The sequence below is a fragment of the Amphiura filiformis genome, chromosome 5 (assembly GCF_039555335.1).
Source record: "Amphiura filiformis chromosome 5, Afil_fr2py, whole genome shotgun sequence".
Lineage (NCBI taxonomy): Eukaryota > Metazoa > Echinodermata > Ophiuroidea > Amphilepidida > Amphiuridae > Amphiura > Amphiura filiformis.
In genome coordinates, this window is record NC_092632.1 from 12,196,562 (window position 1) to 12,223,358 (window position 26,797).

At 36.9% G+C, this 26,797-nt stretch overlaps 1 protein-coding gene across 1 annotated transcript in view; it reads right to left on the reverse strand.

Moving 5' to 3' along the window:
* The window catches only part of LOC140152629 (uncharacterized), a 38,784-nt gene extending 12,422 nt beyond the window's left edge, over positions 1-26,362 (reverse strand). Inside the window, exon 1 of the mRNA XM_072175051.1 lies at positions 26,271-26,362. The gene's annotated coding sequence lies outside the window, so the exon portion shown is untranslated. The remainder of the gene's footprint in view (positions 1-26,270) is intronic.
* Positions 26,363-26,797: the final 435 nt, after the last annotated feature.

The following is a 26,797-nucleotide window of genomic DNA, read 5'->3' on the forward strand; positions in this document are numbered from 1 at the left end:
GGTGCTGATAATGATGCTGTTGCTGATGATGCTGCTGACGATGCTGTTGCTGATGATGCTGATACTGCTACTGATGATAATGATGCTGATTATGATGCTGATGATGCTGCTGCTAATGATCCTGCTGCTGCTGATGATGGTGATAATACTGCTGCTGATCATGCATGTCATCATCATGCTCCGGTCATCATGCATCATCATCATGCAAGTCATCATCCGAGGCATCATTGTCATCATCATCATCAGTCATCAGCAGCAGCATCATCAACATCATCAGCATCATCGTCAGCAGCAGCATCATCGTCAGCAGCAGCATCATCAGCAGCGTCATCATCAGCAGATTCATTAGTCGCATCAGCAACATCATCAGCATCATCATCAGCATCGTCAACAGCAGCATCATCATCAGCAGCAACATCAACATCAGCAGCATCAGCATCGTCAGCAGTAGCATCATGAGCAGCATCATCAGTATCAGCATCATCAGCAGCATCATCAGCAGCATCGTCATCAGCAGCATCGTCAGCAGCAGCATCATCAGCATCTGCATCGTCAGCAGCAGCATCACCAGCAGCATCACCAGCAGCATCAAAATCATCAGCAGCAGCGTCATCTGATCATCAGCAACGTCAGCAGCAGCATCATCATCATCAGCATCATCATCATCATAACCAGCATCAATATCACCATCAACATCATCAGTATCATCATCATCAGCATCGTCAGCAGCATCATCATCAGCAGCATCATTAGTCGCATCAGCAACATCGTCAGCAACATCATCAGCATCATTAGTAGCAGCATCGTCAACATCTGCATCGTCAGCAGCATCATCAGCATCATCAGTATCAGCATCATCATCAGCAGCAGCATCGGCAGCATCATCGTCATCATCATCAGCAGCAGCATCATCAGCATCAGCAGTATCATCATCATCAGCAGCAGCATCAGCATCGCCAGTAGCATCAGCATCATCATCAACAACATCATCAGCATCAGCATCATCAGCATCTGCTCGTCAGCAGCAGTAGGCCCTATCAACAGCAGCAGCATCAGTATCAGCATCATCATCAGCAGCAGCATCGTCAGCAGCAGCATCATCAGTCGCATCATCAACATCATCAACATCATCAGCATCATCAGCAGCATCAGCAGCATCATCAACATCATCATCAACATCATCAGCATCATCATCAGCAGCATCATCAGCATCATCTATCAGCATCAGCATCCCTATATCACACAAGTCATCATTCGCATCATCATTATCATCAGAGTCATCATGACCATCAGAATCATCCAACCCACCATCAGAATCATACAACCCATCATCAGAATCATCATGAATAATTATTATGGAATTGGTTATTATTTAATTGATTCATGGATATCGTATATAGATATTGATTGATTACTTGATTAGATTAATAAACTGATTAGGTTAATTAACCGACTGAGTTCAGTGACAAAACCCCCGCCCTTTTAACTACCCCCCCCCCCCCCCCATGTGGGATGCTGGCTGCCCTGATAGAAGATATTTATGCCTTTTATAATAATAATGATGTAAATAATAATAATGATAAATAATAATAATAATAAAACTAATAATAATAATAATGAATGATAAGAGCAGTAGTAATAATAAATAATAAATTGAATATTATCTTTGGATTGACATTCAAACATAAGGCCTATTCGTCAAAACAGACGAAACACTACGTCCTCAGAGTTGGTAAATACGTCATCTGCTTAATTATTCATAGGTACCTTGAACGGCTGGAATACATGGATTACCAAATAATACATTGTAGCTCCTCTAGTCAGCAATAGCATGTCTAGAATAAAATAATAAATGATAGTAAAAATCAGCAACAACGCCTAATACACTCTTACTCTAAATCAACAGTTGAAAGTAACAAAATCTGAAGACGACCTTAAAAATTTACATGAAAGTTGCTCAAAACATTCATTACTTAACACTAATACGTCGAAATAATGCATAGTTTCTGACTTGTCGTATGAGCCTAGCCCTAGAACTCTGGCCATAGTATCCGTTTTTACTTCCACTAGGGCCAGAGGCACTTACATTGAAAAAAATTGTTGGAGATGGTTGAACGCAACAGAACAAATAAATGATGAAAATTGACCTTTTCATTGTGTTCGTGGGTCACCGCAAGAGCTGTAAAATTCCATTTGAAAAAACATATTTTTCATATTTATGCACACTTTCCCTACCTATTTAAATGAACCTCAATATTGACCAACATATTGTACCCATTTGTGTTACCTTCAATTCGACGATCCCTGTTGATTTGCCGTGAAAACGCTTGCATTTACTTGGAGGGAATTGTTCAGTTCTTCCGTTATTTACATCATTGGCATCATTTGACCTCTTGACCTGATGCGAAATCTTCTAAGACCGAATTGAAAAGACTAGTTTGCGATGACGTCCTGTCAACCAGACCAAAAATGCCGTACTCATGCGCGGTCAGTAACCAATCACGTCGCGCTTTGCCCTGACGTCAGACGCAAAACTAGTCTTTTTAATTCGGTCTTCAATTATACCATCATGCAACCGCATCTGACCTCGCCACCTCTCGGGGTCGTCATGTCCATTTTACTTGTGGGGTGGATAAATGACGGAGTAGTGGACTAGGAATAGTAAATTAACATGAAACGTAAAACACCTGTATAAAACGAGAATAACTCACGCATGTCCGACCGGCCGCCTGCCCGTTGGAATAAAAAATACACGCTGGATTGTCTTGGAACTCCAAATGCTTTAGTTACAAACAGAGATTGCGCTAGTAAAAATGCATTTCAGCCCCTGCCAAAGTTCATTTTCGGACTCCCCCGTATAGTAGAATAGTCCAAATTATCGTAACCTTTGACATTGCCAATATCACACAAATGTCGTTTATTTCATACCGTAAAGAAGTATGACCAAGTTTCTGAAGAATATTGGTAAGTTTAAAGGCCAGATATCAGGCTAACGAATATGATCTGCATATATAGAAAGATCCGATCGTTGTCCGAACGTCAAAATTTGATAAATGTCAATGGTACAATTCCAAGCACGTGAAAGTCGTTAGGTCATTTCTCAACACAATACCTGTCAGAGGATAATTTACATAGGCACAAAAGACCGTGTTCAACGTAGCGTTACTCAGCCAAACATGGCAGAGTAGGTCCCGGATGGTCGTACATGTTCCTATCTCCACAACGTTATACCTTTCCAACAAGGAAAGAGATACAAAAGGCAACTGTCTATATGAGCCGTTGACTTCACTAATTTTACCTTATGTACGGCGCCATTGGTACTAACATATTCTGTTACAAATTCCGTTTTTTGTGAGGTGCACAGACAGCACCTATCGTATACACCTATCCGACTTCGCCATTACTGCGGTGTCCCCGATGTAAAACTGCGGTGTCCCGAGGTCGGGGGTTCCATCCATTATTTATTTTGTGCTATATAGTATTGTACCCGGAATTGTACACAACAGTGATATTCAATACACAATCATGAGTATTGAATTACGAATTAAATCTCCTGCTCTGGTACATCTGTGTTGCCGTCAATAGAGGGCCAAATACAGTAAACGCTTCTCGGATTGGTGTATATCCATGAAATCTTGCCGCCACAGACGGGGTTGGCATAAGGGACGCACCATTAGATACCAAGGGGGGGGGCAGGGTAGTTTTTTGAAAAAAAAAAAATTTGTCGCGCCATCTGAGCACAAAAAAAAAAAATTTGCTCCACTTCAGACTAAAAAAAAAATAATTTGATCCACCTCGGACCAGAAAAAAAAAAAAGATTTGATGTCAAGGGTGAAAAAAAATTTGTCACAGAATAGTGAAGAAAAATTAACCTCATATAGCTTTTATATTGCCCAATTTTTTCACGCTTCGCGCGAATTTGCCCCTTTTTTCATCAAGAATATATTTTAGCTTCAAACTGGTAGGGCCTACGTATATTTTGTGCGCATTTGTTTATGAAAAGTTATTATGTGAGCCGGGTCTGTGAGTGAAAACATTTGATTCACTCTACTTCACAGTTTTTCACCAAATTCCACCCCATTGTCAAAATTATTATAGAAATCTGTGCCACATGACTCTTGGAGAGCATAGGCGTAGATCCCGGGGGGATAAAGCCCCCAATATTTGGTCCATCATACAATCATCCCCAAAGTTGCGGACGCCTGTACTGTGGGTTTCTGACAAAATTAACCTAAAAACCACCAATTTTTGCGCGCTTCGCGCGCATTTATTCCATATTTCACTAGTTTAGCTTTAATATGCCAAAATATTTGCGCCAGAAGAGGTTCATTATACTTCAAGAAAATTTTACACATAAAAATAATGGTTTTTTTGTGGCACTCGAAATTTAGTTGCTACAAAACGTAAAAATGATTAAAAATATGGACAAATTTTTACAACTCGACAAACAAATTGTTGAAAATTATAGGACTTTACGATTGCAAAAAAAAATTTGCTTCATCCAGGGCTAAAAAAAAATTTGCTTCACCGAGGTGCTAAAAAAAAAAATTTGTCACGACCCCAACTACCCAGCCCCCCCTTGATACCAAATGGTGCGTCCCTAAAACGCACGTATCACTGATGCGTGCGTCTACGTGTACGAAAATAAACGGAATACCCATTACAAACTATGAGAAGCATTTTGGAACAAAAAAACTTTCTTACAAGAACATAGTAGGCCTATTTAAAACAATAACTTTTTTTTAAATAGGTTACCGTGAGAACCGAATTCTTGTAAAGTCACTGTTTCAAGCGAATGCTGATCCGGGAATGCTGCCAGTATTAAGCAAAACTCAATTTACATGGTAAGTATGAAACCAGTTAAAATAAGAACGAATAATATTAATGTCATTATTTACACACAAAATATAGCTCGGATGAATAACGTTATGCATAAAACGTAGGCCTAATCACGCATAGGCCTACCTCACGGAGCATGCAAGCACCGTGTCGCAGGTGTGAAATATTTTTGATATTTTAATGTTGCTCATTCGTAACCAGACGTGCATCATGGCTCATATTTGAAGTAACAATCGAATTTGCCCCTTTTTTCATCAAGAATATATTTTAGCTTCAAACTGGTAGGGCCTACGTATATTTTGTGCGCATTTGTTTATGAAAAGTTATTATGTGAGCCGGGTCTGTGAGTGAAAACATTTGATTCACTCTACTTCACAGTTTTTCACCAAATTCCACCCCATTGTCAAAATTATTATAGAAATCTGTGCCACATGACTCTTTGAGAGCATAGGCGTAGATCCCGGGGGGATAAATCCCCCAATATTTGGTCCATCATACAATCATCCCCAAAGTTGCGGACGCCTGTACTGTGGGTTTCTGACAAAATTAACCTAAAAACCACCAATTTTTGCGCGCTTCGCGCGCATTTATTCCATATTTCACTAGTTTAGCTTTAATATGCCAAAATATTTGCGCCAGAAGAGGTTCATTATACTTCAAGAAAATTTTACACATAAAAATAATGTTTTTTTTGTGGCACTCGAAATTTAGTTGCTACAAAACGTAAAAATGATTAAAAATATGGACAAATTTTTACAACTCGACAAACAAATTGTTGAAAATTATAGGACTTTACGATTGCAAAAAAAAAAATTTGCTTCATCCAGGGGCTAAAAAAAAATTGCTTCACCGAGGTGCTAAAAAAAAAAATTTGTCACGACCCCAACTACCCAGCCCCCCCCTTGATATCAAATGGTGCGTCCCTAAAACGCACGTATCACTGATGCGTGCGTCTACGTGTACGAAAATAAACGGAATACCCATTACAAACTATGAGAAGCATTTTGGAACAAAAAAACTTTCTTACAAGAACATAGTAGGCCTATTTAAAACAATAACTTTTTTTTTAAATAGGTTACCGTGAGAACCGAATTCTTGTAAAGTCACTGTTTCAAGCGAATGCTGATCCGGGAATGCTGCCAGTATTAAGCAAAACTCAATTTACATGGTAAGTATGAAACCAGTTAAAATAAGAACGAATAATATTAATGTCATTATTTACACACAAAATATAGCTCGGATGAATAACGTTATGCATAAAACGTAGGCCTAATCACGCATAGGCCTACCTCACGGAGCATGCAAGCACCGTGTCGCAGGTGTGAAATATTTTTGATATTTTAATGTTGCTCATTCGTAACCAGACGTGCATCATGGCTCATATTTGAAGTAACAATCTATACTGATACAAAGCAGCAAAAATTTAAATGCCATGGCCTACTTTGAAGAAGCTCTTTGAGTTTTTAGAAATAGGCCCTACCACCGAAATATGTCGCAAGGTTTCGTGAAACCTATACGTTACCCCGATATGTTAACACGTACCTTAGTCGTTGCAAATAGTGAAGTTGAACCAAAATGTCCTTAAATATACTGTTTATCTTGCAAGTTATATGATAGTAATGTGTTCAGGTCAACATGATTTATATATTTGAGATTGAACTCCTAGGAAATTCGGAAATTCAGACTATCTATCTAACTATCAGGTATATCGCCGATATTTCATAAAAAATCCTTGGTACTAGTAGTATTTAAATATCGCCATCCAAATAATTATAATTAGATGATTAGACCATGATTAGACTATGCCATAGTCCATTTTTGATAAATAAAAGCATGTTATTAATGTTAATCATGATGAAAGCATTCAGTTGAACTCGAAATTATACTGATATTTATTACATTAAAATACTAGTATAAAATTGTTATGGAAAAGTTTATATAATTATATTAGTGACAGTAAAAGTTAAGTGTACGTAGGCTTATATTATTGAATGCAACATATCATAATGTCATAGGCCTAATTGTTTTAGCACTTCAATACTGAACAATATTCTGATTTTAGAATCTGCCAGTTTATTAATCGCGAAATTCCAGGTTAAAAATCGAGTATGGACTTTCAATTTTAAACGGGATTTTGAACGGGCAAAGTCCCTAACACTCACATTGTCAATCATACTTGTTTATCAATCAGATTTAACCGCAAGCAAATACAAGACGCGCTCATGCACTTACTGACGCGTTCAGGCAATTACACAACACAAAGGCCGCATACTTGTGTACCATGTAGTTATTAATGGTAATGACAGGTACCCGGAGGATTTAAACCATAACGAGATCTGGGCGACCATTCACAAGCCAGATCCATTTAAAGATGCATTACATCATGGCCAATTTTAGTAGGCCAGATTTCCGACAATCTCATCCATAGAAGCTCATAGACAGCCGTGTTAAGCATGTAAACCGCAATCTAAAGTCAGTAGTCCACTTGGGAAGCTAACGAATAGAGGGAGTAGGGTGACTGAAAAGATCAGATGTGAAAATCTATCAATTGTGCGATATTCTTAGTCAGTGGGAGTGGTCTAGTTCGTATACACATTTTTGATTGGACAATCGCAAGAATTCGGGTGCCGTTTATCAGGCCGTAGACGACCCCACGTCATCATGCGTCTTGATAATGCCTTAATTGTAAAGAAACTGAACAAAAAGGTGTTGTTCAACGATGTATTTAATATAAAATACATCGTTGAACAACACCTTTTTGTTCAGTTTCTTTACAATTTTTACCATGCGATGTAACGTGGGACTCTTAACGTTTTTCTTGATAATGCCTTACACGCTTGTAGAGGTGCGCGTATGTATCGCGATGTATGCGTAGACTAGTGCGGAATACGCGACGCGCTAGCAGTACGCGCAACAGAATACGTGAAGTTGTAAACAAGTTTCGTTCATTTTATAATGAGGGAGTTTTTATGACGGTAACTTAGTTTTTGCTTTAAAAAATTGTTTACAGTTATTAAAATAATATTTAACTGACTAAGAATGAGAATAAACGATAGGAATGTTTATTTTGCCTATCCTCTACCTATGATAGACGACAGGCAGGTCCAATATTTTTATCGTAGTGGATACCGGCTGCGCCGGCATCCACTACTCAAAATATTGGACCTGCCTGTCGTCTATCACACGGTAGAGGATAGGCAAAATAAAAATTCCTATCGTTTATTCTCTAAGTATTTCTAGCTGTCAATTTTGTCTATCGTTCTCAAAAGTTAACCAGACGATATCATATCTATCGTCATTTTGTCTATCAGATATATCGATATATCAGATATTTCAAAAAATTTCCTTAATACTTTATCTATCTAAATACCGTCATGCAAATTTAACTAACTGATATGTATCAAATTTGTCTAAACTATCGTTCTAAAATTCTAGCTAGACGATATGTATCATTTGTCTTACTATCAGATATATCGCCGATATTTCAAAAAAGTTTCTTGCTGCTTTATCGTATTTAAATATCGCCACCAAGCTCTAGCTATTATACATGATATCTATATAAATAAAAGGAAGTCGCTAAATCTTGTCCAGAAGCAGGCTCCGAGATGCTTTCACTTTCAGCTCTGATTTATTCGTAGATCGATCGGGTACATATTGCCATCAAACCATCTGACGTTCATTTTTGCCAAACTATTCAATCACTATGGAAATAACAAAAAAAATGATCGGTTGTTAGGCCGTTGAGGTCAATAACCTTATGGGTCAGGTCATGACAGCAAACGCGTCAAATGCAAGCGATGTCCAACACGCGCGGTAAGTGGCGAGTCACGCACCTGCGCGTACATGGTTTCACGCGCATTGCGGCGCATGGTATGGGCGCACTTAATGTTGGCTTACCGCGCGTAGGCCTACGTATGTGTATGTGACCATAGACATTGTTTGTCTGGGTACGTGACTGACTGCTTCTCTGAGACAGTGGCGGATCCAGGAATTTGGGAAGGGGTGGGGCACACTCGGAAGTTTTTCGCCGCCACATTTTTGAATGGCCACGAAGCACCATTGTGTCTCGCGCCGTGCAGCCGGTTGTGTCCCTTCAGAATTGGAAACTTGGTCAAAGCAAAGGCCTTGAAGCAATTGCGGGGGGATCATTAGGTGTACGTGTAAGCTGATGAAAGGGGGGGGGTCATTGGGTGACAGATTTGCAAAAAAGTCCACTTTACAGAGGGAATGTTAAAATGTAGCCAACAGAGTCGTGCAACTGTTCCGTATAGCCCGAAAAGGTTAAATATTAGGGGGTGGATGAGCCCACTTTAGTGGAACTTGAAAGTCCACATTTTGGAAATTCTGCGGCCCCCACAAATAAATCCTGGCTATAATGTAGGCCTAGCTATTAACAACACGGAATCGCTTAAAATGTTTTGCTGCAACTTTTAAACATGTTGCTTACACATGTTTTATACCATTATAATCCTGGCTATAATGTAGGCCTAGCTATTAACAACACGGAATCGCTTAAAATGTTTTGCTGCAACTTTTAAACATGTTGCTTACACATGTTTTATACCATTATAACCCGAAATTGAAACGTTTTCTAGCAACCTCTTCTAACATTAATGTTTAATGTTTGTTTGGATAAAGTTAAAATCAACCATTATGTCACGAGCTGTTTCAACAGAAATCTGAGGGATTGAGTTAGTAACAACATCATCACAGGTCTGGATATTCAAGTTTAGCTTCTTTAATATGACAGGAGCTAACATAATTTATGATTATCAAGCTAACATGATCATTACTATACTGGATGAATAATCTACAGATTCTACACCAAGACACCATGATTATCATCACCGTTGACCATGTTTACTAACCACTCCCGTTTACTAACCGCTCCCGTTTACTCAACTAGCGGGGACCCGCGCGAAACGCGGGTCTCCCGCTAGTGTATCAAATTTGTCTAACTACCGTATCGTTCTAAAAATCTAGCTAGACGATATGTAGGCCTATCATTTGTCTAACTATCAGATATAGGCCTATATCGCCGATAATAAAATTTCTTAAATCATACTGCAGTTACTGTCCGTTTTCCTATATACACAATACACAGTGCTCTCACCATTGACGCGCGACCTTTACAAATAGTGTATGTTAGAAGTATATTGCATTGTCTAGTTAACATCACTGTGTGAAAAATAACCACCCAATATTTAAACTATTCTCCAAACTTCTAGCAAATATATTTCTCTAACATGACCTAAAATAACAGCTAGGTTAGATGTTCAGAAATAGCCGCACTTTCGTAAAATATGAGTGAGGGCAAGGCAAAGCTAGCTCATAGCTAGCCAACTCCCCGTGTTAATTGAATGGAGATTTGACCGAAAATATTGAGCTATATTGGTAACGGACCGCTCAGTTCTGAAGGATGCCACAAAAAAACGGTACAAGCTACATTTAAATTATTCTATGAAATTCTAGAAAATATAGTTTTGTAACATGTCCTAAAATTTTTAGCTAATTTAGGTGTTTGGAAATAGTCGCACTTTTGTGTTTTAGGAAGGCTATGTAAACGACAGATAACACCAAAAATATGAAGAAATTATTTCCAAACCGTGTTAAGTCTGCAAACCACCATGTTTCTCATTTTCAAGAACGCTGGTTAACAATAAGCACGTATTGTCTCATTTCGTAAACAAATACCACACAGAATTGTTCTCTAGCGCTCGCTTTATAATCGTTCACCCAACTGAAAGTAAAATCCCAGCTCAATGCTCCATTGTACGTGTAAAGCAGACACATATGTTGTGTGTATTTAACCAGAGAAGATATGATTTAATCAGTTGAGCTGTTTTCAATGAGTGTTATCTTGGTTTAATAGCTTTTAATGGGGTTTAAGTCCTGCAAAGGTCGAATTGAATTCTACTGTAGACATGACTGCATCATGTATCGCCATATTGTCCAACTTTCGTTCTCATGATCTATATAGGCGATATATCAAATTTGCCAAAATATCATTCCAAATGTCTAAATATCACCAAATATCATGGCACCATCAAAAATATCTGGCAAGAGTTTCACCAATAGGCCTATTCAAGAAAGGGTAAAAAAACCAGGCTTGCAACTACAGACCAGTCAGCCTTACCAGCGTTCCTTGCAAAATCATGGAGTCGCTACTGAGAGATGCCATTCTCAACCATGTCAACCAACACAACCTGCTCTCAGAAGATCATCAGCACGGGTTCAGAAGTGGAAGATCATGCATGACCAACTTACTCACCACTCTAGAAGACATCACAGGAAGCTTGGATGAAGGATTTGGAGTAGATGTCATATATCTTGACTACGCCGGCCTTCGACACAGTTCCTCATAAACGGCTTATCTCCAAACTGAGAGCTTATGGGATTTCTGGCAAGATCTTAGACTGGATCAAGGATTTCCTTCAGGATAGGAAACAACAGGTTAGAGTGAGAAAAGAATTGTCAGACTGGGCCGATGTCATGAGTGGCGTACCGCAAGGGTCAGTGTTAGGGCCAATACTCTTTGTATTGTACGTCAATGATTTGCCAGAGGTAGTTACGTCAACAACTAAAATGTTTGCTGACAGCTCTGAAAGAAGTGATGCTGTACAGGATGATCTCAACCAACTCAAGGACTGGTCAGATACATGGCTCCTTCGTTTCAATGCATCAAAATATAAATGCATGCATCTGGGAAACGATAATCCTGGGAGATCCTATGTCCTTGGAGATGATGAAATTGTGGTGGCCAAAGAGGAGAAGGATCTGGGTGCAAACCATCAATGCAGTGTACAAAGGCTGCCCATGACGAGTCTGAGAATCATCAAGAGAACATTCAAGTACATTGATAAAGAAAGTTTTTCCATCCTGTATAGATTAGAGCCTATATGTTCGTCCACATGTGGAGTATTGTGTCCAGGCATGGAGTCAAAGCAATCAAAGCAATCGAAAAGGTGCAAAGAAGAGCTACTAACAAACCACATCAGGAAAGGCTTGAAGAATTGGATCTTTACCCGCTAGAGGTCAGAAGATTAAGAGGAGACCTGATAGAGGTATTCAAAATGAACGGCCTAGAAGACATCAGACCAGAGGAGCTCTTCACCAAGTCACACAACACAGACACCAGAGGACACAACTTTAAGCTCTTCATTGAGGAAGTTTTTCTTCTCCCAGAGAGTGGTAGATACATGGAATAAACTTAAGGGATCTAAAATGAGCGTTTATTGGGTTTCGACAGTATTTTTGTGGGACATGAGAGCACCTCAGACCTATCGAATTGCATTCTGAATACGAAGCATGTCTTTCTGATATCAAATAATTTTCATTTTTGAAAATCACAATATAATACAAATTTTATGACAAATTATAAAAATTTGATATTTTTCAAATTTTTGATATATAACAGTCCTCGAAGTAAATTATATAAATCTAATGATATATTCTTAAAGTGTATGTAGCAGGAAGGAAAAGCCGACGGTCAATTTAAAATTTTGACCTTTCATATTGAAGATATGGATTTTTTCCCAAAAGGACCTAATTTTTTTTGGTGTTTTGGGAAAAAAATCCATATCTTCAATACGAAAGGTCAAAATTTTCAATTGATCGTCGGCTTTTCATCCCACCTACATACACTTTAAGTATAAATCATCAGATTTATAAAGTTTACTCCAAGTACTGTTAAATATCAAAAATATTAATTTTGAATGATTTGCCATAAAATGTGTATTAAATTGCGAATTGCAAAAAATCAAAATTATTTGATATCAGAATGACATTCTTCGTATTCAGAGTGCAATTCGATATGTCTGATGTGCTCTGATGTCCCAAAATAAATACTGTCCAAACGTTCATACCCCAGCCCTTAAAGAAGTAGTGAATGTTATTTAGTGAGGGAGTGAGAGCCCTAGATAGGGTGTCTGCTGGAATTAATTCCTCAATCGACAATTTTTGTACTGGTAGACGTGGCTTTAAATATTCAATCACATATCCAAAATCGGCCAAAATCCACCCTGGGCAAAAAAATGTACAGGCATTTGAAAATCACTATTTTTCAGTAAAAATGAACAAATCACGAACGTTTCTGACTGTAAGCCGCATTTTCGCAAACATGGTCAATGCGTCCGCGCTTATCGTTTTGTATTTGCGTGCGCGCTATAAGTGAGCGTATTGGCGTTGCGTACTGCGTAAAACAGAATTTAAACCACAGCGTCACGTCATGCACACAACACACAAAGTCGGTGACTAATTGATTGACATGTAATTCTCGCGATTCCAAATACAGCGCGCCACCAACGACGGCAGTGAAAATTGGCTTGGGGTCGACAGTTTTTCATCAACCATAGCTGACCATTGTGATTATTACTCTAAGGGACCGATCGTTATTTACGCCAGGGGGGAATGGGTGTTTTGGCAAAAATATCGACACAAAATTTCGCGTTCCCCCCTCGCGTCCGCTCAAAATTTTCGCGTTCCCCCTTGTTTTCCCAATTTTCTCATTTAAAATTTAACAATCCCCCTCCTGGTTCAACTAAAATTTCAGGTTCCCCTCAAGACCACAAAAAATTTCGTGATCCCCCTAAATTTACCCATTCCCCCCTGCCATAAATAACGATCGCTCCCTAAAAACACAATGTTTTATAGTACTTTTTGAAATTTTTTGAGATTTTCTGTGTTGAAGTGAAATATTGCAGTTTGATATTCACAGATGTCCTTTTCTAAATCCCGCAAACTTGACGTTGATACTAGCTGTTTCCTTTTTGTTATACATTTTCTAAAACCGCCCTTTTTGTTTTTAAACTTTGCGATGCTTTTCAGCCCGATACGCGCGAGCCTAGTCAATGCGAAGTAGGCCTAGGCCTGTCCTTTTTTTAAATGGAAAACGCATAGGTTTTATTTTGGTTATTAGAATAAATTGTTTTAATTCTTTCTGAATTTATTGTTTGTTCAATACGATAATAATATAACACCAACATCCATACTATAGGTGTTGCATTTTTGTAATCGGCCTATATTTTCTAAAAATGGGTTTTTTTGCACGAAGGCGCTTATAGCGGCCCGCCGCGCGGATAGGCCTACCGCAAAGAAATTCAAGTAAATTTTAAAAGATTCTTAATGTCTCATTACTTATAAACATGCATCACATTGGTTTGCCGTTTTTGTTATTATTGTAATTGTTTGATTTGTCCTTATTATATTTTTAGCCTAAATTTGTATTTTTAATTGTATTAGGTACTATCAAACATTAAAAAAATTACGATCACAATAAAAACACTTTGTAGGCATAGCCTACCGCATAGGCCCTAAAAATAACATTTATTTTTTTTTTTTTTTTCAATTTTAGACTTTAATGCATAAGTTCAACAATACCTCATAGAGTTCTAGCATTATAATAAAGATGAAGAAAGTTTCAAACTGCATGCAAAAGAGTAGGCCTACATGAATTTAAAAGATCATTATTTTACGGCATAGGCCCATCAAGAAAATATGCATGAAAACTCCATAACTTTAGAACCAAGTATGCTAGACCTTTGGTGTTTTCACAGTAACACAATTTTCAAAAATGCCTCTTTTGCCCCCCATGAACCAGATCGTGTCACAATTAGGCCTAAGGTTTAAATTTGACAATTGTCATGCCCGATTTTAATATTAATTCATGTTTCTTTTTCATATTTTATTTTTACTTCCGCTTTCTTGCATGTCATACCATCTTTATTTCATATTTCCCTTTTCATAACCCAAGGAAATTTACTTTAAAAGTAGGCCTAGGCCTACTCCCAATTAAAATAGCACACGTTGGTTGGAATGAGTTTCTTTTTAGTCATATAATATCGGTCGGCACAACATTGAAAAATCAAAAACTGTTTCGACTAAATATTCAATTGGGCAATTTTAAGCGCCTAGGCCTGTACATGTTTTTTAAAAAGAAAAAGAAAATGGGAAAGATTAAAATCTTTCCCATTTTCTTTTTCTTTCTCATGAAATTATAAGTCAACACTGTGAAAAGAACTGAACTGTAGTGTAGCCCAACCTTTACGGCATTGTGGACTTTGGCCAAATTGGAAAGGTTTAAATTCGGAGGGTCGACATTTCTTGCATATTAAATAATGGATCAGGCCCATGGATCATGGACTCAACCTACAAAGTAAAGAGGTCAAATCTGGGGATGGACTTTATTGGAGGGGTGAACGCATTGTTTAGGCCTGCTTCATTTGAGACTGAAGGGGCGAACCAGGACACCCCCCCACACACACACACACAATTTACGGTGAAGAATATACTGTACAATAAGGGACAAAACAAGATAACTTAACAATAGTTTGGAGGCCATTAGGCCTATAGGCCTAAATGAAAATGAAAACATGCCTATTCATACAGAAGGGTAGGCCTATTCGAGCCCCCGCACCAAATTTATTGAGGGGGCTGAGCCCCCAGCCCCCGGTTCATAAGCCTATGTAATTTTGTTGACAGAATTGCACCACAAGAGTTTATTTTTAAAATTAACAGGTTTATTTGTTTAGTGCAAGTATATCTGATATATTTTCTCCCGACATTATACATTGGGCCCAAAGTGTTTTGTTTATGGCTATAGGCTATAGAAGGAAATGGCTTCTAAATTTACCACCTTTCGTGATCATACAGTAGGCCTACATCATGCTACAAAGAGCGTTTCAAAACGTCACACGAAAAATGCTTTAAAACAATTAATTCATATCTATTCAAGTTTGTAAAAAGGTTATAAATGTAAAACATCTATAGGCCTAGGTTAGGAAAAAAATGATAAAAATAAAAATAAGACAAGCGTTCAAAACATTTATGAAAACCAAAAGCTTTTGTCTTAATCATGTATCACGCATGGTATAATTATGGGAAAAGTTATCCAAACAAGAAATAAAAAAGATTTAGATTAAATTTCCTGTTTGAAATTGTCTTGCATCAAAAGCATTTTCTATTATAGGCCTACCCAAACTCGAAAATTGACATTTTGACATCGGGTTTATAGGCCTAGATGGTCGATCAGAGACATCAACATTTTTGACATCGAGTTTTAACCGTCGATGGTTGAATAGGAATAGAGTACATTTGAAATTCGAAAACGTTTTAATCGTATGAAAAAAATAAATGCTTTACGCTGTCCATGCTGTTAAAATATGTATTGAATATTTCGTTATTCTAAATATTGAGAATTAGGCCTACTTTACTTAAAACAAACAAGGTTTAAAAATTGTGGGTATTTTAAGGATATATTCATGAGGGTCTAAGTAGGCCTAGGGGCCTATCCCCAATCACTGATTTTTCAGTGTTTTCTTTTCTTGTAAACGAGAGCCTAAAGTATTTTCCCAAGCGCCTCGGATCGGGTTCGGAAAAGTTTGAAAATAAGGGTTTAATTGATGCCCATTATTTTGTGTGGGAATAGGCCTAACACTCTGAACATTCACAGATGTAGGCCTAAACCATGACTGTCGAAATTAACTTTAAAATGGAGGCAGAAAAAAAACATTAAAAAATATATACTTTACGCTGTCCATGCTGTTAAAATATGTATTGAATATTTCGTTATTCTAAATATTGAGAATATTAGGCCTACTTTACTTAAAATAAACAAGGTTTAAAAATTGGTTTTTTAAGGATATGCATGAGGGTCTAAAGTAGGCCTAGGACCTATCCCCAATCATATTTTTTAATCAAGTCTATTATTGGCCTTCTTACCATGCTTACAACAAAGCTTAAAGACCTGAAAGTGTTTTCTTTTCTTGTAAACGAGAGCCTAAAGTATTTTCCCAACACCTCAGAAAGTTCGGAAAAGTTTGAAAATAAGGGTTTAATTGATGCCCATTATCTTGTGTGGGAATAGGCCTAACACTCTGAACATTCACAGAGGTAGGCCTATACCGGTAGGCCTAAACCATGACTGTCGAAATTAACTTTAAAAAGGAGGCAGAATTGGAAAAAAATCGTCGGAGTGTTGAATTAACAGCTGATCATCATCAACGTAAATAAACAAATTTGAGTAATCGATAGCAACACTCGTTACGTTTCCAGGGTCGATGGTTCATCGTCGACGCGTCATGGATGTCGACTTTTACCCATGATGCTCTGCGCGAAGTTGATCAGCCAGGCGTGATCGTAGGTGGCGCGCTGTATTTGGAATCGCGTCAATTCTCGCGATTCCAAATACAGCGCGCCACCAACGACGGCCGTGAAAATTGGCTTGGGGTCGACAGTTTTTCATCAACCATAGCTGACCATTGTGATTATTACTCTAAAAACACAATGTTTTATAGTACTTTTTGAAATTTTTTGAGATTTTCTGTGTTGAAGTGAAATATTGCAGTTTGATATTCACAGATGTCCTTTTCTAAATCCCGCAAACTTGACGTTGTTACTAGGTGTTTCCTTTTTGTTATACATTTTCTAAAACCGCCCTTTTTTGTTTTTAAACTTTGCGATGCTTTTCAGCCCGATACGCGCTAGACTGGCCCCCAGTCTCGGTTCGGTTCCATCTCTGGATAATGTAACAATAAATAATTACGTAATGCCTTATGAAAAAAATGCCAACTCCCCCCTTATTTTCTTCAATGCCAAAAACCCATTCCTCTTCATCCACAAATCGACGCCACTAATTACACCCACCACAGTCAACCATGCAGCAATATAGAAATATACTCGTATTATAAGTGAACGCGAAAGTCCATTGAGCGCTGATTTTTAATGCTATGTAATCTACATTACCAGTCGTTCTCCACGGACCCGAGGGAGGGTCTAGATACGCGCGAGCCTAGTCAATGCGAAGTAGGCCTAGGCCTGTCCTTTTTTTTAATGGAAAACGCATAGGTTTTATTTTGGTTATTAGAATAAATTGTTTTAATTCTTTCTGAATTTATTGTTTGTTCAATACGATAATTTTATTTATTTATTTATTTATTTATTACACTTTATCACTGGCACAGAATTACAAGAAATATATAATATTGCACATAAGTTACATCAAAAATTACACAATATTATGAAAGGAACATTTGTTTTAAAAGTCCAGTGAATGGCTGGAGCGAACAGGTGCCAGGCACCTCTAAGACCGCCCCACCAAAACCAAAAAAAGAAGGGAAGGGAAAAATAAATTAGAGGGGGAAAATGCAGGTAAGTTACATTTGCCTGCAATTTGGACAATTACAAAAAGAGGTCCAAGTGCAAACAGAAGTTGCATCAAAGGTGCGAGCAAATTTGGACTGGTAAAACTCCAAAACTTGGTGCTTAAATGAAGCAACAGAATTTGATATTTTATATTGATGCATTATTTAATTGGAGCAAAACTTGGGATCTCCATTTTCATCCCTCTAAATGCCAGATCATATCAATCACCAGACGTAGGAAATAATAATATAACACCAACATCCATACTATAGGTGTTGCATTTTTGTAATCGGCCTACATTTTCTAAAAATGGGTTTTTTTGCACGAAGGCGCTTAGGCCTATAGCGGCCCGCCGCGCGGGATAGGCCTACCGCAAAGAAATTCAAGTAAATTTTTAAAAGATTCTTTTAATGTCTCATTACTTATAAACATGCATCACATTGGTTTGCCGTTTTTGTTATTATTGTAATTGTTTGATTTGTCCTTATTATATTTTTAGCCTAAATTTGTATTTTTAATTGTATTAGGCTACTATCAAACATTTAAAAAATTACGATCACAATAAAAACACTTTGTAGGCATAGCCTACCGCACAGGCCCTAAAAATAACATTTATTTTTTGTTAATATTTCAATTTTAGACTTTAATGCATAAGTTCAACAATACCTCATAGAGTTCTAGCATTATAATAAAGATGAAGAAAGTTTCAAACTGCATGCAAAAGAGTACATGAATTTAAAAGATCATTATTTTACGGCATAGGCCCATCAAGAAAATATGCATGAAAAACTCCATAACGTTAGAACCAAGTATGCTAGACCTTTGGTGTTTTCACAGTAACACAATTTTCAAAAATGCCTCTTTTGCCCCCCATGAACCAGATCGTGTCACAATTAAGGTTTAAATTTGACAATTGTCATGCCCGATTTTAATATTAATTCATGTTTCTTTTTCATATTTTATTTTTACTTCCGCTTTCTTGCATGTCATACCATCTTTATTTCATATTTCCCCTTTTCATAACCCAAGGAAATTTACTCTTAATGTAGGCCTAGGCCTACTCCCAATTAAAATAGCACACGTTGGTTGGAATGAGTTTCTTTTTAGTCATATAATATCGGTCGGCACAACATTGAAAAATCAAAAACTGTTTCGACTAAATATTCAATTGGGCAATTTTAAACGCCTAGGCCTATACATGTTATTAAAAAAAAAAAAGAAAATGGGAAAGATTAAAATCTTTCCCATTTTCTTTTTCTTTTCTCATGAAATTATAAGTCAACACTGTGAAAAGAACTGAACTGTAGTGTAGCCCAACCTTTACGGCATTGTGGACTTTGGCCAAATTGGAAAGGTTTAAATTCGGAGGGTCGACATTTCTTGCATACTAAATAATGGATCAGGCCCATGGATCAAGGACTCAACCTACAAAGTAAAGAGGTCAAATCTGGGGATGGACTTTATTGGAGGGTGAACGCATTGTTTAGGCCTGCTTCATTTGAGACTGAAGGGGCGAACCGGGGCACCCCCCCCCACACACACACACACACCAATTTACGGTGAAGAATATACTGTACAATAAGGGACAAAACAAGATAACTTAACAATGTAGCTTATTAAACAATGTAGTTTGGAGGCCATTATAGGCCTAAATGAAAATGAAAACATGCCTATTCATACAGAAGGGTAGGCCTATTCAGCCCCCCGCACCAAATTTATTGAGGGGCTGAGCCCCAGCCCCAGGTTCATAAGCCTATGTAATTTTGTTGACAGAATTGCACCACAAGAGTTTATTTTAAAAATGAACAGGTTTATTTGTTTAGTGCAAGTATATCTGATATATTTTCTCCCGACATTATACATTGGGGCCAAAGTGTTTTGTTTATGGCTATAGGCTATAGAAGGAAATGGCTTCTAAATTTACCACCTTTCGTGATCATACAGTAGGCCTACATCATGCTACAGAGAGCGTTTCAAAACGTCACACGAAAAATGCTTTAAAACAATTAATTCATATCTATTCAAGTTTGTAAAAAGGTTATAAATGTAAAACATCTATAGGCCTAGGTTAGGAAAAAAATAATAAAAATAAAAATAAGACAAGCGTTCAAAACATTTATGATAACCAAAAGCTTTTGTCTTAATCATGTATCACGCATGGTATAATTATGGGAAAAGTTATCCAAACAAGAAATAAAAAAGATTTAGATTAAATTTCCTGTTTGAAATTGTCTTGCATCAAAAGCATTTTCTATTATAGGCCTACCCAAACTCGAAAATTGACATTTTGACATCGGGTTTATAGGCCTAGATGGTCGATCAGAGACATCAACATTTTTGACATCGAGTTTTAACCGTAGATGGTTGAATAGGAATAGAGTACATTTGAAATTCGAAAACGTTTTAATCGTATTAAAAAAAATGCTTTACGCTGTCCATGCTGTTAAAATATGTACCGGTATTGAATATTTCGTTATTCTAAAATTGAGAATTAGGCCTCCTTTACTTAAAACAAACAAGGTTTAAAAATTGTTTTTTAAGGATATATTCATGAGGGTCTAAGTAGGCCTATCCCCAATCACTGATTTTTCAGTGTTTTCTTTTCTTGTAAACGAGAGCCTAAAGTATTTTCCCAAGCGCCTCGGATCGGGTTCGGAAAAGTTTGAAAATAAGGGTTTAATTGATGCCCATTATTTTGTGTGGGAATAGGCCTAACACTCTGAACATTCACAGATGTAGGCCTAAACCATGACTGTCGAAATTAACTTTAAAATGGAGGCAGAAAAAAAACATTAAAAAATATATACTTTACGCTGTCCATGCTGTTAAAATATGTATTGAATATTTCGTTATTCTAAATATTGAGAATATTAGGCCTACTTTACTTAAAATAAACAAGGTTTAAAAATTGGTTTTCTTTTTAAGGATATGCATGAGGGTCTAAAGTAGGCCTATCCCCAATCATATTTTTTTAATCAAGTCTATTATTGGCCTTCTTACCATGCTTACAACAAAGCTTAAAGACCTGAAAGTGTTTTCTTTTCTTGTAAACGAGAGCCTAAAGTATTTTCCCAACACCTCGGAAAGTTCGGAAAAGTTTGAAAATAAGGGTTTAATTGATGCCCATTATCTTGTGTGGGAATAGGCCTAACACTCTGAACATTCACAGAGGTAGGCCTATACCGGTAGGCCTAAACCATGACTGTCGAAATTAACTTTAAAAAGGAGGCAGAATTGGAGAAAAAAAAATCGTCGGAGGGTTGAATTAACAGCTGATCATCATCAACGTAAATAAACAAATTTGAGTAATCGATAGCAACACTCGTTACGTTTCCAGGGTCGATGGTTCATCGTCGACGCGTCATGGATGTCGACTTTTACCCATGATGCTCTGCGCGAAGTTGATCAGCCAGGCGTGATCGTAGGTGGCGCGCTGTATTTGGAATCGCGTCAATTGATTGACGGCTTGCATTGATTTCCGGCTATAATTGCCCTGTGATTGTCACCTGTTATAGTGTGCCCTTAAATGACGGGAGTTCCATAAAAGGTAAAAACTTTTAATTACTTTTAGTTATTCTTTTAATATCGTAACTAAGAATAAAACGGTCCTAAAACGTCACGTAACCACGATTCGTTGTTCGTATACATGGTATAATGATAACAGTATGTAGGCCTATCACTGTAAAATATTACCGTTATTTTTCGGGACTTTCCCGTAAATTTTACGTTATTTACCGTAAAAATGAAATACTATTTCACTAAAAATAGGCATGTTAGTACCGTTTTATCACATCACTGGCCATCTGACCGTCAACATGACTTCAGCATCAGCTATACCAGTATACCAGTATACGACAGCGACTCGACCACCAAACCAAAAAGAAAAGAGGCAGTAGTTCCTGTGAAGAACGGCAAAATCAAGCCAATCACCAAACCAATCACCAAGCCAATCATGAAGAAGTTTCAAGACCAAGAAGGACTAGAAGAGAAACCAAAGGCATGCAGCTCGCCAACTTAAAATCTAAAGTTGGCTCTTTTTTAGAGAGATCTATGTGTCTAATATGCGAGAAAATACCATAATGCTACTTGAATCGAACAAAATATCAACAGTTTGATACTTGATAGTGTAAAATGGCAAATAAAAGAAAGTTTCAAAACAAGGGTGTTAAGAGACAAAATAAGGACAAAATTAAGTCCAGAAACTGTCACTTAAATTCCAAAATACTCTTAAAATCCAAGAAGTCCAAAACACTTCAGGACTTGGCCAATATAAACAAAAAAATCGTCATAAACTTAGCAAATGAAAAACATTTTCTGATGCAGAATATTCTGTGTTAGGGAGACATTTTGTAGATATCCCAAAAATCAAAGCAATTTTGCTTGACAGGGATACTACAATCTTTCTCTCTTTCTTTCTTTGCTTCTTTCTTTCGTTTTTCTTTCTTTCTTTTTCTTATTTCTCTCTTTCTTATTTCTTTCTTTCTTTCTCTCAGCCTTTCTTTCTTTCCTTCTTTTCTCAGCCTTTCTTTCTTTCTTTTTTCTTTCTTTCTTTTTCTTTTTTTCTTCCTTTCTTTCTTATTCTTTCTTTTTTTTCTTTCTTTTCTTTCTTTCTTTCTTTCTTTCTTTCTTTCTTTCTTTCTTTCTTTCTTTCTTTCTTTCTTTCTTTCTTTCTTTCTTTCTTTCTTTCTTTCTTTCTTTCTTTCTTTCTTTCTTTCTTTCTTTCTTTTTCTTTCTTTCTTTCTTTCTTTCTTTCTTTCTTTCTTTCTTTCTTTCTTTCTTTCTTTCTTATAGCACAGGTTTATGACATTTCGTGACACTAGTTTTTGGTTAAACTGTCCGTGATTTCATTATTGTGACCTTTTCAAACATTATGCTTTTTACTGAGACCAGTAATTACTCCATTATATAAAATGCGCTTAAGCAACGCAACATAATGGATTTAATTAAATGGACTAAAAGTAGCATAATCATAAAGGCCTACTTATTGATTCACTATGAAGGCACTTAAATTATAGAGCCTACTCCTCAGTTTATACCAAATACAAACTTTATACCTATTGTACCAACTAGATTTTCATTATCATGATCATATGTAGGCCTAGTAATAGGTCTACTCTTTTCTAATAAAGAAAAGACATCAATTTTAATGAAATCAAAACCACTCATGCTTAATTTTCATAGTAGAACATGATTTCTGCCACTAAATATTAGCATAGGCCTACACAATGTCATAATAGACATTGCATTTGCCATTTTTAGAGAAAAACTCTGTCACTAAAAATGGACCAAACTGCAAATGTCAAAAAGTTAGGCACTTTAGACCTAAGTTAATTAGGTGTGCAGATCCATGTTTCTACTGTGAACAAATATACCAAAATACTAGGTGATCTTAAAATTAAGCTGAGCAAAATGTAGCTGATGAGATTAATAAAAAGATCAACTAAGCCTTGATCACCATTAATCGAAACGCGTCCTACGATAGCTTTCTATAAGTTTCTCAAAAATAGAGAAACTCAAGTGTCTATTTTCCTATACGGAATTAATGGCCATTTGGTTGGAATTTCTTCACAACCACCCATATTACAACCTCTATACGCATTTTTAGCTGCGGGTAGCAGCTCTATAAGTCACCATGTCTCTCCGTCTGTTAGTCCGTTCGTCCGTCCGTCCGTTAGTCCGTTAGTAACAAACGCTAAAAAATGCTGTTACGTCTACATTGTTTGTCGCATGGCTATGATACTTGGTGAGGGGGAGGGCCTATACCGGCCCCATACTGGAAAAGAGTTTCGTCCCGAAATTTGGGAAAATGAGGGTAAATTGAGGGAAGTTAAGGAAATTGAAGAGAATTAAGGAAATTGGGATTTTTTTTGAAGAGAATTAAGGAAATTGAAATTTTTTTGTCCGAAATTTTTTTTTTTTTGAAATTTTTTTTTTTTTTTTTTTTGAAATTTTTTTTTTTTTTTTTTTTTTTTTTTTTGAAATTTTTTTTTTTCCTAATTTTTTTTTTTACTTACTTTTTTTTGAAATTTTTTTTCCTAATTTTTTTTTTTTTCCCGAATTTTTTTTTTTTTTTTTTTTTTTAAATTTTTTTAAAGACACCAACACTGCAAAATTGAATTCCTTGTCCCGCAGCGACCGCTACGGATCCGACAGTACTTGTTTGCATAGCAAAAACATAGTTTCTTTTTACCTAAAACTTAGCAATGAATTTGCACGAAGGTAAAATATATAGCTATACCTATCTATTCGCTTAAAATATAGGCCTACCGATATCTGAACATTAGATTGCGTAACTCTATCACCCCCTCACCATTCTACAGATATAATGTGTTCTGAAGAAGCCATCAACCAGCATGACCACGTGGTCAACTGAAATAGGCCTACGTTATTTATATTGTTGGAAGTGGTGAAAGATGTCTGTTATCCCATTTTTGTACGTTTTTCTAAGTTTGTAAATCTCAAAATTATATATTATAATATAATATTATAAAGTCGGTTGTTGATTAGTTACAACAGTACAGTACAGGCCGGGGTACAGGCCGGGGTACAGGCCTAGCGCCTATAGCTGTAACTTCAATATTCAAATATTATTTTTTTAATAGGCCTATGTAAACCTTGTCTATTTGTTTTCACAAAATCCACTGTAAGAAATAAATAAATACGGTACATCTAAAACATACTATATAGCTGTCATATTTTGTACGTGTTCTTGCTACATGGTTTGGAATAGACCCAATGCAGGTTTACTGTTTAATTTGTAGGTTAAATATACACAGGCCTAAATAAATATATCGGTAGGCCTATTGTAGTGTTTCTCGTCTCAGCCCGATTCCTTTTTTGAGATTTTTTCAATTTTAGTCTAAGCTTATTATTTTGAAATTCAGTTGTGATGTTTCTTTAGGTCTTGCAATGAACACTTTTGGAAGGTTTTGTGGCCTACCCCCGGGGGCCTACTTCTCAGAACAACAAAATAACTAAACCCTCTTCCTTTTTACAGACATATACGCTGAAACAGCGTATAATAAGTTTATTTGCATTTGCACCGATTTTGCGATCAAAATAAGAAATAAAAAAAGCAACCTTTCCTCTTTGTTGTTTTAAAAACTCGGACGAGCAATAGGCCTACTTGGCCTTATTTATTACAATTGTGGGTCTTTAAAAGCTTATCAATTTTGAACCGTCTATAGGCTACGCATCTAAAATTATCAATGATTAATATATAATTCCATAAAGCAGGCAGCGCAGCGCCTATAATCATTTAGACTAATAATACATACTGTTGTATACATACCTTTGAAATAATAATATGCTGAAGATTCCAACTAACAAACGCATTTCGTTGGTAAAACAAACGTAAACAGGTGAGTGGTATTTGCAATCAACTTTACTATGCTGCAAACCGTGTGTCAGCGGAAGGATAATAAATAAAATGTGAGTCAGCGCGGTAAACGGTGTATGCGCACTATACGCAAAATTTGTCGCTCATGTGTCAGCGCGTAATGCCGTCGCGATAGCCGCGTGCGACCACGCTTCGCAATTGTATTTTGATTTACGTCTTCGGAATTAAACTTGCCCAAAGTTAGAATAAGTGCAACTTTCAAGGGGTTATAAAAAATTTGCCCAAAGTAGATTTTAGCCGATTTTTGTTATACAATACTACAATATACTCTGCATCCATTGATACAAAAATCGTCGATTGAGGAATTAATTCTACCTAAACTGCCTTCACTCCCTGACTAATTAGACAACAAACCAATTCAGTATCGAAGTTACGTAATGTTACTATGTCAACGGGATCACGCGCTAGAGTAATGAACCACGATCGAAATGATCACCACATAAAGTATATGGCACTCGAAGGCATACCAAAATAGCGTGATCCGGTAACCAAGAGAATTACGTAACCACTTCGATGCTGAATTCAAGGGCAAAATTGACAAGTTTTGGAGCAAGAATGGATATGGGGAACTAAAAGGCTTAAACCTATAATTTTAACCCATCAAATCTAAGTGTAAGTGTAAGTGGCCTATATCTAAATTTTCGCCTATCTTTTAGTACGTAAAATATCATTCACCCAGCCAAAAAAGACCAATCCTGCACCTTCCTCGATGTCCTTCGTCAATAATTTTGGTATAGGCCTATACTTAGAAACAAACAATAATTTTCAGACACAGCTTGTTTCACTACAGTCATGATCAGGAATTCAGCAGGCCTATAATACAAGACAAGTATAGGCCTAGAGAAAACTTATGAAGATTCATTTTATTATACATAAAAAGAAAAGTAAATACCTCTAGGCCTTCACAGATACAGCATTGCAAATCCAACAACACAACACAATATATATGCACTGTGGATTGCAGCCTTGTGTAACTATCATCATTGACTGCATGTACAAAGAGTACCTATCCTTGAGAAGTTGAGAGGGCAGCTCTGTTCACGCGGTTTCTTTTCCAACGCTAAAAGATCACGAATTTTGGTGCTTTGCAAGTGAAAAGTGTCCGCACTATCGATTGATTACGTAACTGTTATGAATAATTTATTAGGTTTTTCAATGCAATCGCCTCGACCCATTTAGTAGTACATTATTATCTGTATTATCAAAGTACTTGGAATTTAGCAATCCGGTGAGTTCAATGAACTACGCCATAATACTGATGGAGTTAATGGCGTTTCTTCTCTCCATGCACAGATGAACAAATACAATATAGATGAAGGTCAACACGTATGACCTCCTACGTGACATGTTATATGAGATGTAGGGGAGAGCGGGGAGTGTTCGCCCTATATTTTTCTGACCAGGCCAGCGATGTCAATT